Source organism: Botryllus schlosseri, chromosome 9 (assembly GCF_051294905.1).
Source record: "Botryllus schlosseri isolate E-star chromosome 9, Bs_hap1, whole genome shotgun sequence".
Taxonomy (NCBI): domain Eukaryota; kingdom Metazoa; phylum Chordata; class Ascidiacea; order Stolidobranchia; family Styelidae; genus Botryllus; species Botryllus schlosseri.
Window position 1 is genome coordinate 10,185,934 of NC_137244.1, and position 15,733 is coordinate 10,201,666.

The 15,733-nt window shown below is 39.7% G+C and overlaps 1 long non-coding RNA gene and 1 pseudogene across 2 annotated transcripts in view; both read left to right on the forward strand.

Annotated features, from left to right (window-relative positions):
• Window positions 1-15,733, forward strand: part of LOC145446050 (uncharacterized) — a 106,578-nt gene that overhangs the window by 77,959 nt on the left and 12,886 nt on the right. Inside the window, exons 2-4 of the long non-coding RNA XR_013917186.1 lie at window positions 14,551-14,583; window positions 14,903-14,976; window positions 15,443-15,536. This is a non-coding gene — a long non-coding RNA (uncharacterized LOC145446050). The remainder of the gene's footprint in view (window positions 1-14,550; window positions 14,584-14,902; window positions 14,977-15,442; window positions 15,537-15,733) is intronic.
• Window positions 3,340-13,671, forward strand: LOC145446055 (uncharacterized; annotated as a pseudogene). Its single transcript, XR_013917189.1, has 7 exons — window positions 3,340-4,972; window positions 5,079-5,242; window positions 7,094-7,215; window positions 8,354-8,377; window positions 11,228-11,336; window positions 12,593-12,730; window positions 12,803-13,671. The product of XR_013917189.1 is annotated as an uncharacterized LOC145446055 (transcript).

Genomic DNA, 15,733 nt, shown 5'->3' on the forward strand with positions numbered 1-15,733 from the left:
AAATACTCAATAATTAGCTAAAACGCAGATGCATCGTATACTTTTTGCGGTCTATCAAAGGTGACTGCTTACGGAATTACATGAAGGAGTTTTGCGACCAACGCAAAATGACTGACCCACTGCAAATTGGTGCAATTTTCTAAACCATAGTCAGATACTATGATTCAGCAGCTAGTCTAGTCATTATGACAATTTCACTCAAAAAAGTGATGGAAAATACTGTCCACTCCGCTTAATTGCCTTTTATGTACAGCGCCCTAGTGTAGCAATGATATATTGTTATATTCGGCGCTCTTTAAATTATTATATTATTATTATATTCTTTATTCACAGTAAAACTGGTAGATACACACATAATCCGGGGAGCAACCTGCCCCCAAAGGAAAATGGCGAGATTGGAGTAAATTTTTAAAATTTCAGTAATACATTCAAATTGTTATTCCTATGCAATACACGGAGAAGTCAGATTACAGAATTGCAGCAGATGAAGAATTGGCAAGGGTTACAGAGCAGAGGTAGAGATGATTGAAGATGAAGAATCGAAATTACAGAAATTATGCTGTGATTCACAAGTGTAATTTTAGTCCAGTGGTGCATTCAAGGCCTTCCGAAGAATGTGCACAGTGCCCAATAATGTGATCTTTTGGATCATGTCGAATCGAACGTTACCCGGAATTTGTTGGATATGCCTCATGAGTTTTTTGCTCACGACCCCTGTAGCACCAATGACTATCGGTACAATGTTTATTTTGCATCGCCACATTTTCTCACATTCTATTTTGAGGTCTGCGTATTTGGAGTGTTTTTCTGATTCTTTTTGCAGTAGGTTGTGATCAGCTGGGACAGCCAGTTCAATGAATAAGCATTCTCTTTTCTTTTTTAGTTTGACGATTATATCCGGGCGGTTGCTCCTGATTTCGCGGCCAGTTATAACTGGTACATCCCACAGAATTTTTACTTGGTCGTTTTCTGTCACTGGTGCTGGGCTGTAATCGTACAAATTTTTTGTCGAAGTGGTGAAGTTAAAATGTTTGCATAATTCAAGATGAATGTAGTCACCAATCCTATTGTGTCTCCATGTGTATTCGGTAGCTGCAAGTGCACCACAGCCGGACATGAGATGTGCTACAGTTTCATTTTGGTTGTGGCACATTCTGCATTTGCCGTCTGTGTTTTGCTTCAGAATTCTTTTGCGATAGTATTTTGTAGGAAGCGATTGGTCTTGTGCTGCGAAAATGAATCCTTCGCTTGCCGGTTTCAGGCCAGAGCTGGATAGCCAGGTCCATGAAAGCTCGTCTACATGGGGCTGTGAAGTTAACTTCTTGTGCTGTCCATGAAGAGGCATCGATTCCCATATCGTTTCTCTCATTTTGAGCATTGCATTTTTGTACTGAACTCGTGCTGCTTTTGCTATTGTTGTGGGTTTGGCAACAGTGTTTTCAGCAGTGTACAGGTTAGCTGTTTCCATGTTGACTTCTCTGACGTACTTGTCGTGACGATAGCTCAGAGATTTTGTTTTGCGCTGTTTGTCTTCCTGTGCAATGAGTATGCAGTAAATGTTTTCGCTGTTGTTGATGTACTGTGACAAGCCGATGATTTCTGTTTTGAAAGTTTGTTCAATTTCTTGTAGTCCTCGACCACCTTTTTTTCTGGGGATGTACAGTCTTTGTGTATCAGATTTTGGGTGATGCATGTGGTGCATTGTCATCAATTTTCTCGTCTTTGTATCCAATTTTTTAATTTCATCTTTGCGCCAGTTCACCACACCAAAGCTATATTATTAATATTAATTCTTTTCTGGTCACTTCTGGCCGAATTAAGTGGAGGAATGATTTTTTTGGAATTAAGTGGAAAATCAATTGTTCGGTCCATGGTCACACGTAGAGGCCGATTGCACAATAAAAATATTGTACTGCTGCGTACTAAATGAATCGCGATTACACACAATTTAACAGATTTTTAATTATTGCTCGAGGACGTTCACTGCTCCATTCAAAGGTTCTCGAATCGACTATAATAAAACTCCAGCAACCGATTCTTTTTCGACAAAAGGACCGGCTTCATTCTCTCCGTGTATTTCATTAGCGTTGCGTTTCTGGCTGTATATTATAGCCATTTCGTATTGCGCTAACTGAATTTTGGCTTGACGCTCTCGATTTTGGAATTCTCTCATTCTCGTTTTTATACCATTCTTACCTCATACCATCTATTTTTCATCTTTATATTTCGAATTGCAATCTCCGTATTTACTGACGGCCACTCCTGATGAGTGTCAGTTGAAAAGCTTTGAGTGAACAAATTGCGAATATGAATGTGTTGTTCGTTGCAATATTCAAATTCTGAACGACGAGGAACTAATTTGATTTCACTTTAATGCGGTAATTGGCACTGACCGCATAAATTGCTTAAGATTTATAGGCCTACCTTCAGGTTAAATTTTATTGTAAAGGATTTCGGTATCAAACGATTCAAAAAATAGTGCACACTGTATTACCGTGTGACACACACATATAGGGTTTAAAATACTACAGTAATTCTTAAAATTACAGTACTAAATCATGGTGGAAGGGCTGAAATGGCATTTTTTGTAGGCATACCAATGACAATTCTGTTGTGTAAACCGGATGTAATTTTGCCTAAAACGGCAAGGCTTTGTATGAGTTCATTGTCGATTTTTACTCAATGGATCGTCATTGTTTCACCATCAACAGTCATGTTGTCTAGAGAACGAAATATTATTTATTGTGTCGTAACGATGGGAATTGCGAGCTTATGTCCTAATTAATCGGAGATTTTTCTGAATTAAACGGAGCTTTTGACTTTGGCAGAATTAACTGGTTTCTCCGAGTATTTGACATAGCCTTCCACCTACGAACGGATACCTGTTACGTCCATCTATTTATTTTGACTCTGATAGTGTCATTGGTGGCGTGACCATATGAAATGCCGTGCATATATAGTTAAGGAAAGAGTGATGGAGTCGTTTGACATTCTGCCGTTACTAACGAGCTTTAACCATAATAAACCTGTCACCAGGAGCGCAAGCAGCTCTTAAAGCTGAAATCCTGCATATGCATTCGTGCGTTTGACTCATTTGCACCACCGGGGAATCAGTGTACAAGCAAAATGTTGTACCGGAAATTGCTGAGTTTGCCCGCCGTGCGATTGAAATCAGGACAATCCACGAATTTCGGTGGGAGTGCACAACGAGTGAAAATACATGCACCGGAAGAAATATTCGCATACTGGATGCGGTTTTCAAATATTTAAATGATTTACTGTACAAAATTCATATTATTCGCTATCAACTATATTCAACGTGTCGTTGCAGCGATGTTGTTAATCATGGCAACCGTACAAAACTTGTGATGTGGCACTTCAGCAACTTGCCGGAAAGCTACGACGGACTCCAGTTGATTTCTCGCTTTTTTACAGATTTACAAATTGTAACAAACAATATAACATTGACTGTCTTGGGTAAGTGCATAAGTGTCCTAATCTTATAGCCTTAGAAGGTTTCGACATATTCAGAATTGAACTTTTCACAGTATGCTCGCAATTTACTATATCAGTGGTTCTCAACCGGTGTGTCGGTAGGATTGCACAGGGGTGTTGCTTGAAAATGTGGTAAATAAGGTCGACGTTACTTACTGTAAATATTTTTGATTTTATCAAGTAGGAAGCATCGTTTCCTTATAATTGAATCAATTTTACAAGTGATGTTGTCCCTAACAAAATCAAACGAGTTATTTACGCTTTCACGGTGTCATGACATAATTCCAAAAATTGCACCAGTAATTTGTGATTGCATCAGTAATTTTGCGTTATCACGAAGATGCTTCTTGCACTGTTCTTCCTCTATTCAACAGAATTGCAATTTGCAAATAATGTCTAATTTTATCCACATCGTTCCTAATAACAATGATTGTTGGTAAATAACAATCCTATTTTATTCATTATTAGTAATTTTAAGAGACCTATGAAAGTACTTGTTTTCATATTAAAGAAGTTTGAGTCCGAGTCGGAGTCAGGAGCATTTTAAAAACTATTACCACGACTCCAGCCAGTTTTTTTTCACGACTCCGACTCCGAAGAGTTCTTAAAAAGTTGAGACTCCGACTTCATTAGGGGAGGAATTAGCGAAACTACGACTCCAACTCCGACTGCACAACAATGAAAATTGACGTGACGTTGTTTGATGACATTTTTATTTCATTTGCAGTCGTCTTCCTGGCAAATCTAGTACTTGGTGTACTCGTTGTTTTTTTAGTGTTCATGGTATTTCGACATGGTCATTTTATACCAGACCGATATTGCTTGTTTATGTAACCTGTAATGCCAACTTATATCTTGGCTGACTAGCAACATAACACTACTCTATTCGTCATTCCAGGTACTCCACGTGTTAGGTTGCCGTGAATGATTATTCCCGTCGACAGGGTGCCGCGAGGTCATAATAGCCACTGAACTATATGTTACTGAACAACTTTCTCGTTCTCTTCCAAAATAGAATCATATACTTGACTGAATCTTTCACTGTATACCAGTGATGAACGGATATTGATTTCTGAGAATCCGAATCCGCCTTACAGCTCGAGTATATGAGGAACTATCGATCCTAATCCAAGCAATCTTCTTCATCGCCGAAACCATTCACATAGGTGGAATACAGTACTTTTTATTTTGCCAGGCAGCATTAACAGATGTTTGCAGTATGAATGAAAAATGGATTAGGCTAGCCGCTATCTATACAAGAACCGACCAAAAGATGTTCCGATGTACCTTCAGTGCACGGCATGTTTTCAACACCGTCAATGATCTTTTTGCAAAACCGAATCAGATGACACAAATGTTAAAATCATCCAGTTATACAACTAATCACCGTTTTTACTTTTATTACAGCATGTAAACCATCCATACGTGTTGCAGCCTCCCGTCAAAACGCAACATACACAATTACTGCTAGTAAAAGGTGATAAGAGTGTATAGGCTACTATGAATATGGCTAGTGGTGGTATTATATATCGTCAGTTCATGCTTATAACATGACATTTCTTTCGTGTCATCGTTCATTACAGAATCGAAAATTCAAGAAGTGTTCGCTTCCATGATCTTGGAAAATGCACATGTACAGAAGAAGGTCAACTACTGTTCCATTTGTATGGGACACGAGCCGACGGAATAGCACGATGCGCATATAATGCTGTCTGGTCAGGGTGCGAAAACCTTCAATGTTGGTCAGGTGATGCGCAGTTTTGACAAGCGCTGTCGTACAAAAATATCACATGATTTAACTGATTCCTGAAAGTCACACGGATATCAGGCATCCCTTATTGGTCATAGATATATTGCAGTCTGTCTAATGTTAGCATTCCGATTAACTTGAGGGCAAATAAAGCAATAGCTGAGTAGTAATTCTGAAGAATTACCGTGATATTTTCCTAAATGTATACTTGAACAGACGGGATACATAAGTCGCGGGTCTCTTGTGGTATAGATCAGTGGTTTTCTACGGTGTTGAACTCGCGGACCGGTAAAACTTCAAAGCAAGTCATATGGACCGGTAAACCTTCAAAACTAAAATTCAACCAGAATTTAATAACGATTACTTGAGTGTAAACGTCATTTAATGATGCATGCATTATTGATACTAGATATTTGTGCGTGGTTCCATTGATGCTTCTGCAAGGCGAAGTTTGCGTAGTCCCTTTAAAGACCACAATCTTGATTATCATTGTTAGTTGTCTTCTGAAAGAAATGTGGCTTTGCTATTTGTCATATGCTCTATTATACTGCCGACAGTCACTTAATTGATGTTTGTTTCAATGTCTCCGTATCCGTCAGACTGTCTCATAGAAGTTGTCCAAAACAGGTTGTAGACCACCTTTCGACAGTTTCTTATAACACTCGAACAGTTGTGACGATCGCCCAAAGTAGGCCATGAATTCTCTAATGTAGAGGTTCTCAACCTTTTCGTTTTCATTGACCCCTTTTGAACCGTCACGGACCCCCAATTTTTTTCAAGCTCAAATTAGATCAATTATCGTTATACCACCGTTTGTCTTGTACAACTATCCATAGACAAGTGATAACAGCAGTAAATTCATTTTTTTTAAATTACATCATAACATACCTAGAAATTATGGAGATATTCATTATTTCAAAACAATTTCTGTAGTTGAATTTTTGACATAGGCCTACGAGTTCGACTGTTCGTGTCTTGCAAATCTGCGCGTTCGATTTGATATAAACGTGAGCCGAATCCATTTCCACAAAGATTGGTGAAGGCAAATAGAATAATAACGTACAAGACTTCCGACAACACCTTCAGTTATGATCGCAACATATTTGACACCAAAATTGAGAAACGGATTTTTTAATGGACATTTTACGTCCAGGCTAATCATTCCTATCCAGCAGCTCATCTTGAAGATTTTTAGCACAGTGATTACGGATATCTCTAGATAAAACGGAATTCCGTGGTGCGGTTTCAATCCATTTATAACAGATTAAGAAAAACTTTTATTCTATCTTCATGTCAAAATCGCAATATGTTTGTATTAGTAGGTCTACACGTTGGTACAGTATAGTGTATTTCAACACAGACGGCCATTATGTTGATGTGAGTCAAGTAGCTTTATAAGTTATGATGCGAAACTGCCTTACGATTATATTGTCAATCATGATGCAAATTCAACGGTTTTGCGGACCCCTAGGGGACCCCCGGTTGTGAACTCTAATGCGAAACTGTGTGAGAAATACGTTCCACACCTTTTAATGATTTACAAATTAACGTTCCTTTGTCAAATTATTGGACAAGCACCCAAATTATTGCATTCCAGAATTGAGATGAATTTTTTTTTAATATATCCGCCGGACCGACAAGAAACTTGTCACGGAGCGGCACCAGTCCGCGGACGGCGGTTACGAACCGCTGGTATCGATCAGAAAATATTCAGAACAAACGCATTTATATGACCAAAACAATATAGGCTACTTCTCTTGGATCTGCAGCCATTGCACACTAACATCACATGATTTGGGAGCAGTGATTACGAAAATAGGAGTTGTTCATTTATTATTATCTATTTAGCACCTCGAAACTTAACAACTATTCAATTGAACCGAACTGTTGGATCGCAACGTCCGTTTGATTGTACTTACACCGATGGTTTTCCCGCAGCTCATGATATCATCTACAAAATTGACAATGTGGTAAGTACAAATATGCGCGGGCAGCGCATGAGCACTTGTATTTCTTCCTTAATTTCGAAAGTTCCGACCCACAATCTGGTACAATTATTATTATTATTAGTAATATCTGAAACAACAGTAGTGATTACAGCCTTACGAGACCTCGCGCTCAACGGCATGCCATTTTTGAAACAGTTCAATGCAATTTTCATGACGCGTCTTTCTCTTCCACTCACTCTTCCACTCAGCCTCCCGCCGTTTCATGCGCCATTCATCGGATCTTTGCTGGCGACTTATATAGCGCGGCCTACAGCAGTTTCTAAGCTTTTAGAGACACTGCGATTACAGTGAGGTTCCCGATGAGGAGCCCAGATAAACTGCCGACAAATAGAAACATGGCAGAGCCGTTTCGTGACGGTCTCGCTATAAGCACACTACACTCGCTTCCCATCTACAATCCGATACCGATTGAGGTCTGAACCGTATAGTTCCAGAATTTTATTTGTGTACAGGAAAGCGTGTGGCATTAGCACCTCTAAACCGTGGCTAACCTTGGTTATAAGAATACATGTTGTAACGCAACGGTGCCCGTTCAGTTACATGCTACGTGGAGAGACGACTTTCGGGCGGTGTGTACAACACCATCCTCTTCGGTCTTAGCGATACGAAGAAGTATACTACTCTCCTCAAATAGTGGAGTATATCAGGAATTTATCACTATAATTATTCATTCATTCGTCAATAAAATTTTTATCAGTTCAAAACCCCACAAGATTACGACTGAATAATAATATAGCGAAACAATTTGTAATAGTAGTATCTCAATTGGCCCAACGTGGCCGGTTACATGTAAATAAAACGAATGTAGAACTACAACGGATGGAATAACTGTCTCGATAACATTTTACATAGGCATGTATTCGTAGCATAAATTATAATGAAGATTTCGCCATTCAACGTCGCTTTTTTGCGACCGAACATTGTTTTCCCCTGACGTTAAAATGATATGAAATTTGGTAAGGACCATATACTATATACCGAAACAGGGTATTTATTTCCGAACAATCTACGGGGGATATTCATTTTCACCATCTAGCTCTAGGATCTAAGTAATATTTCTAAAATATTGGTTCCGAAGATAATGTATTTTCTTTAACAGACTTTACCTCGCAATTACAAATTAGCTCTTTCGACGCCGAGCTAAATTTGACGATTGTCTTCAAAACGCCGCGATTTTCACCAAATAACCCCAATTTCAACCGATCGTAACTTCGTCGCTACCTTAGCTACCGAGACGTACCTACGTCCGTATTGTAGCCGCGAACGATATCTATCTAATGATGCGTAACGTGCCTTGATTGATCCTGTCGTGTTGCTAGGACAGGCTTCGGTACGAACTGAAGTTTGGCTGATTTCAGGCGCGCTGCTGCCAAGGTATGGATTTTGTTGGTGTTTCTATGGTACTTATAGATTAGCTGTGACGTTGTAAATTTCACAGAATATTCTTATTATATTATATATTGATAATATATTATCCTTAAATCGTTAATTCCTTTTCAATGACAACGCGGAGGTTCAGAACCGTCGTGAAATACTGCTGCCGACATGATCTTCGGCCGTCGATGCTTCAAGGTTATCATTGTGACGTCAAATCCACAATAATGGCTCGAAAATTTGACTTTTGGTAGTACCGGTACTCAAGTTTGTTTTTCAGGCGCAGTAACATACCGACGGAGCCCATTTGTGTACGATTACAAGCAACGATCTGCACAAAAACATCATTATTTGTCTCCGTTGAGTCCTCGTCATCTCCCGATGCAATTTTACGTTTGAAAAACTTGAATAAATACGTATATATTGGTGTGAAGTCTGCGTTGTCGCAGTACATGTACTGACTTGGTGGCTTCAGTAGATCCGTATATTAACTTAACGCGCGATGTGTCGCTAAAGATTGGTGATAATGATGTAAAATGTCTTTAGGTATTGACATCTGTTGAAAATCATTACCGTCGTGGAAATATATATCAAATAAAGTTACTATTCCGTACAGGTAATCCAGCGAAATTGCCTCTTGGTAGCAAGTCTTGAATTTTGAATTCATTACCGCACAATGCCCCGACTGCCATGGACGCAAAACGGCATGTCAGATTTTCGAGACAAAAATACGCTCTCTCGATTTAGCGAACATATGGGGATTAGTGCGGGGCGGATCGACAAATTATTTGGTCCGACTCCGATCCTGTTCCACAATCCTCTGGTCCGACTCCACTCCGACTCCGAGGCCGGATACTTGAAATGAGCGATATCCGATCCAAAAAACTCCGATAATATTCATGTACGACTAGCTATTTCCAGTGAACAACAAATGCAGTAGTAGGCAATGGGTTCAGGTTATATTGAAAAAAAGAAACATGGCATTGAAACTCACAGCTTTGTATGGAATATGAAAACAACACAAACACTACATAAACACTCCCAGGCTGGTATCGAATATAAAAAGACAAGGTAGGCTACATGGTAACAAAAACTCACAGGTTTGTATGGGATATGACAACTACACTCACAGGCTGGTATCGAATTAAAAATGACAAGGTAAACTATATGCGGTCAACGACTTGCAACGAGATATTGTATCAGAAACTTTTTCTATCATGTCAGTATCAGACAGAACTATAGGGCAGTGACTATGCACGGACATCGAGGGCTGTAACGTGTGCAGCAGGACAGTCGACAATATGTGGCAAGCACATGTCAGTCTCTAATGTGTTGTCAGTGCAGATCTTATATTGCTTGCGTCATCTGTTATAAAATAACAGAAGTCTAGCATAGAGCTAGATAGTCCAATCTCAGTGCAACATTCCTGGATTTTATTTAGCATATTTACACCTGATTTCAGCTCCTCAAACTTTGTTGCAGATATTGCTGCAGAGTGCAACTTTTCCTCGCAAATGTAATGGGCTGTCAGTGACATGTAATGTCTGCTTTTGACATCAGCCCACATATCCGTGGTGAGCTCAATCATCCCATATTCGCCTATAGTCGCTTTCACAATGATAGAAATTTTTTCCTTTTCCAGTGCAGCACGGCTTAGAACTTCCCTTTTAACGGTATGCCTGGATGGGATTATTTCTTCTGCATTCATTCGACCATACACCGACCCTATATCCATAAATGTTTGAGCAAGTTCGACAAAACCATCCCCCTCTAAAAATCGGAATGGTCTCAAATCCTTTACAATGAATGATGTGGCTGCTTTGAGCAATTGTACCTTGGCCTTTAGTCGGAAGCGGAGCAGATTTTTTTGTCAGAAAGGATGACATTGAACGTTGGCCCGCTGATGGTATGACTTTCGATACACTGCATCTGGTTTTGATATGAGTGGCTTAATGTGTTGTGCCACTGTTCTTTCTCTCATGCTTGAATATCAAACCACCATGCCGACAGAGAACAAATCCTGAGTAGTCACCACCCTCCTCACTTCACTGGTGCCAGGGCCAGTTGGCAAGGCAAAACTCTTCCACACCTCACTTTTATTTCCCTTCACATCAACCGCGTTTGCTTTCCCTTCTTCATACAAGGCTTCTGCTATTTTCGATGATCTTATAATACTAGGATTACCAGCCATCTCACTGCACGCTAAGGTGACCGCATCGACCACATACAGCTTGGAAACAAGGATGTTGGAGGTAATAAATGCTTAGTTATATAATAAATGCTGCGATTGAATGAGTTAGCATAAATTTGGGTCATGGCTCAGTGATTTTACAGATAAGGCTCGGTTATTTTCTCACTGTGGTCGGAAGTTACTATAGTCATGCTGTGGCCGGATCAAAAATATACTGATCCGGCTCCGATCCGGCTCCGGCCGTAGCAGAAAAAATACTGATCCGGCTCCGATCCGGCCCGACCAAAATTGAAAAAATCCGGCCGGATATCCGATCCGGCTCCGGTCCATGCCCCGCACTAATGGGGATACGCGGCGTTTTGAAGACAATCTCTAGCGAACATATGGGGATACGCGGCGTCGAAAGAGTTAAAGTCATCACACAATGGAAAATCTCTGTCTTGTGAAGTGATATCAAATTATTCATTGGCAGCCGACGAGAAGGCTACATCTCCATTCGAGGATATTATCGTTTACTGTGGGTAATCCCAATATAATGAAGCAGTAATTTCGGTTGTTTTTGCAATCATTTTTGATTATTTGTGTTCGTTCGCTATTTATTACCAAGCTGTCCATTCATACCGTATCGTATACTATTAAATGTAAAATGCTTATCTACAATATGTGCTTACTAATGGTTTCATCGCGATGTAGTCCATGTATCCCGAAAAACTCCCTGTGCTGATGGCTGTCACGCCAAGAAACGGAAGTAATTTATCAGTAGCCTACATATGAAAATTTATTGCTTGTTCCCCTGAAGCTATGCTCACGCCACACCTTGAATCGAGAAATAAAATACCTACACTGTACTAAGTTTCACTATCCAATAACTAATTTTTAAGACTTGATACACATATCATCTCATATTTGGGATTGTTGTTGATGGTGCGAACGCCAGAGAGGTCCAGGTTCGTATGAACACGAACTTTTATGAAAGTTTCGCTATGTACAAGAACGTACGATGGTTCTTATATAACAAGTCTATCGTAAAATCCATCTATATATATGACGTTAGGGTCTGTGAGGACCGCACATTCGCACCCACTATTGTAGAGCTGATGACGGAATCGTAATCCTCGAACAACATTGCATCACTTGATGCAAATATAGTTTGTGGTTGTATAAGACATTGCTAACTCTTCAAGCGTCTTCATGGATGTATAGGGGCTCATGATTTCATCATATCAGCCAGTTTCCAGGTCAACTACGTAGCAGTGACGGGAGTGAGTCACATCATTATTATATTTATTATTTATAATATACACATCTAGATAAGCGTGATCTTGCGAGCTGAATACTCGAGATTCGATAGAAGCTCCTCTTAGTTTTCTGTTAAATTTCCTTTGACGCATTCACTTTGATACAAACAGTACCAGTATGTTATACAGGAATTCTGAACACTATGGTATGAGTAGGCCTAATTGAGAAAATTGCTAAAATGTTCGCAGTATTGAACGTGCCAGATTTGTTTTGCGCTCGCAAAGCTCTGAAGCACCATAGCTCACATAACGATCAATAACACCAAGCGAACGTCTGCGTCATCGCTAGTAATTACCACTAGGTCTTCTAATGAAACCCCTGGCCTGAATCTGAATTCAAATGCCCGTCAACATATTATACGTGATATGCTTAAAGCTGTGTTACCGCACAAGACTGGTAAATAAATACAGTCAACCCGCTACCCACAAGGTAAGATATAAGATTGCCGATAACTAAACAAGCCCTCAATTGCAGACCCGCCGGAGAGGTCTTTCTTATCGACGGAATTCGCTTCAGTTCATCTCAATTATACGATCATTCTTCATTTCGTATTCTTTGCTAATCCATTAGACGGCAGATTTCGGTTGAATTTCGAGGATGACCGAGAAAATGGTGCGTTCATATCGTTGCAATTGCCACTTAACTGACTACCATTTCAACAAAAATAACGTTTTTACTTCACAGGAAACGATACCTTGACACCCCGATTGTTTCTTTGGAAAGAACACTACTCACAGCACACGATTCACATTTATACATTTGAAATCCAAGCTGTGAGTATTGCCAACACTGGTCAACAAAATGAGAACAAAGTGTTTGGCAAAACATCTGAGAGCCATTTCTTGGGTTTTCGAGGTTGCTGATTACGAATATCATATTAGTTTTGCCAGATTTGCTCTTGTTCAGAAGATATTTGTACCCGTAAAAAAGCCCAAAATTACTATGTTTACTCTTGTATTTTTCACTTGATAGGAAGAAAATCGTAGTTTTTTCCCATTTTATACTGCGCATAAATAGATAATTGACTATGAAAAACCCTCCTGTCGTTCTCAGTCATTCTGTCAATATTAATATGACCTAGTGCGAAACATATGTTTGTCAAAAAAGCAGCTTGTCAAGCCTGTACTTTTGCACAACGAAAATACATATTCTCCTGTATCAATTGGTCACTCTACCAAGATTAAAGAGGAGTATCAAGCTTTAAAATCTGTCCTTGAAAATCTTAACTACAATACTCATATGCGTCACCATTCTTTTGACTTGTAAATGGACAACCTTCCGCTTAGTCAACAAAATCGGTGCACCTAAAGTAGGCCTATCCCTATCAAACAAGGAGCTTAAATCCGGTATCTTTGATAGATCTCATATCCGAATACGGATGAAAGATTCCAATTTCATATTAATAAGGAGTTCACTGCATGGAATTTATCCTAAGATGTAGTAAATAAAACTTTTTAGATGATCACATAGCACCCAACTACGGACAGATGGTCCGAAAATTGGTATCTGTATATGGAAAACTTGGAAAAAACATGAGCATAAAAGTTCACTTCCTGTTAGTAGTGAGGGTACCTGAAATTGTTACGCACCAATCACAGAAGGCCACGTCACCTTAATTGCCACGCCTACATTGCCACATCATCCGCCCATTGCCGCACCTATAGCACACCCATTGCCACGTTACTTGCCGCACCTATAGCATGCCCATTGCCACATCAGCCTATTGCCACATCATCTGCTACGTCATCTGCGCCACATCATCTGCGCACCATGCCTATAGTGCCACATCATCCATTGCCACATCATCACTGCATTGATTGCCGCATCTATATGACGCGCAGCAGCCCGTCAGCCAGCGCGATGTCGATTGCTGCACCTATGTCACTCATTGCCACGTCAAAACTTACCTTAGCTAGAATCGAACCTGGCTTGTTTGGGTATAATTTCACGTCGCTTACCACCAGGCTATTGAGCAAACTAGCCGTATTGAGCTGTTTTGAGAATATAACCGCCGATTCTCTCTTAAATTTCGAGACTTGACAACACCTTTTTCGAGCTATTACACATAAATGTAAGACTATGTTCGTGTGTACTATAACACTGTGTAATCATTAATTAGTCAATGACTTTAGGGAATTCTTCAAATGCAACTTGATAATACAGATATCGCATCGTTAAAGGCCTACGATCACGCAAAGCTCATGCGCCGCGCATATTGCCGAATACTATTCCAAGAAATTGACGCGTGTAAATGTGCCACGAATACAGTTGCTTACGATTCCAAGAAGTCGCGACACATCGACATAGTGAATTAGAACATTATAAATAAAGTTGCGTTTTCAAGAAAATGCCGCGTTGGCGATACGAATTAGAATGTTTAGTTCCGACGTAAAGCAATTCGCATTCTGAAAACTTCGCATTTCTATTACAAGTATGTGCGCAGCGAGGCAGCCATCGCAGACAAGGTAAGATCAATGTATTTTCGTGTCAATTTAAACTAAATGTAGCTATAATTTCTCGATGCAGCATTAGCTTACGTGGATTGTGCACGCAGATTGAATTACGTTGAGATTTCTCCAATAGCTAACGTAATAATGAGTTCTGTGCGCGGCTATAATGTTAACCAGCAATATAGCCGAAGTCGCATAAATTTGAATGTATATGCAAGTTCTCTGTTAAGGGTAGACTATCTAGCCTCGCTTAATACTCGAATCTCGCTGTGGTTACAAATTCGGCATGCTAATGCGTCGAGTTTGAAGCTAAAACATCCTATATTTCATGCAGGTAAGAAGACTAGCAGCGCAAGGCGGAACTAGTTACAAGCATATAATGACAAGCCAGATTACGCAACACTAAAGGTGGGCTATTTCTTGTCTATATTGAAAAATCGACAGCGTACCGCATATAGCTATAATTTTTCGATGCAGCAATGCACTCCGGATTAAGATATATATATATATATATATAGCAACGTAGATGTTTTATAGAATATATTAGATCCAATACCTATACTAAAGCCGCAAAACGCATTGGAGCATACATGCGGGTAATACGCACAGATTGAATTACACCGAGATTTCGCCTATATCGCATCATTTTAAATAGCTAATAACGTAATAATGAGTTCTGTGCACGGCTATAGTGTTAAGCGAGGATATGACCGAATTCGTATAAATTCGTATGTACATGCAAGTTCCCTAGTCCCACTTATTACTCGTTTCGCGCAGTGTGCTTACAATATTATGAATTAATTAATTAGCTAGAGCAACAGTATATATATATATTATTTATCGCCTATATTTAAATTCGCTCATTTCATTTCAGATCAAAACGCCGACATTGCATACGCAATTTACGCTCGGAAAATTTCACATTCCTGTCACAACTATCGCGCTATGCACTTCTCCTGATGATGCAGGTGAGTTAGGCTACATTTCCGTATAGATTTGCATTATGCCGATTTTACAAGTCCATAAGCTGCTTTTAGATAATCTCCCATTTTAAAACGCTATGCCACTGTGGGTTGAAGCTATAACATTTCAGATCACTGACATCACATCTGTTCCAGACGCTAGCGTTCAAGGCTACATCTTTGCGCAGCTATATCTAGCTATA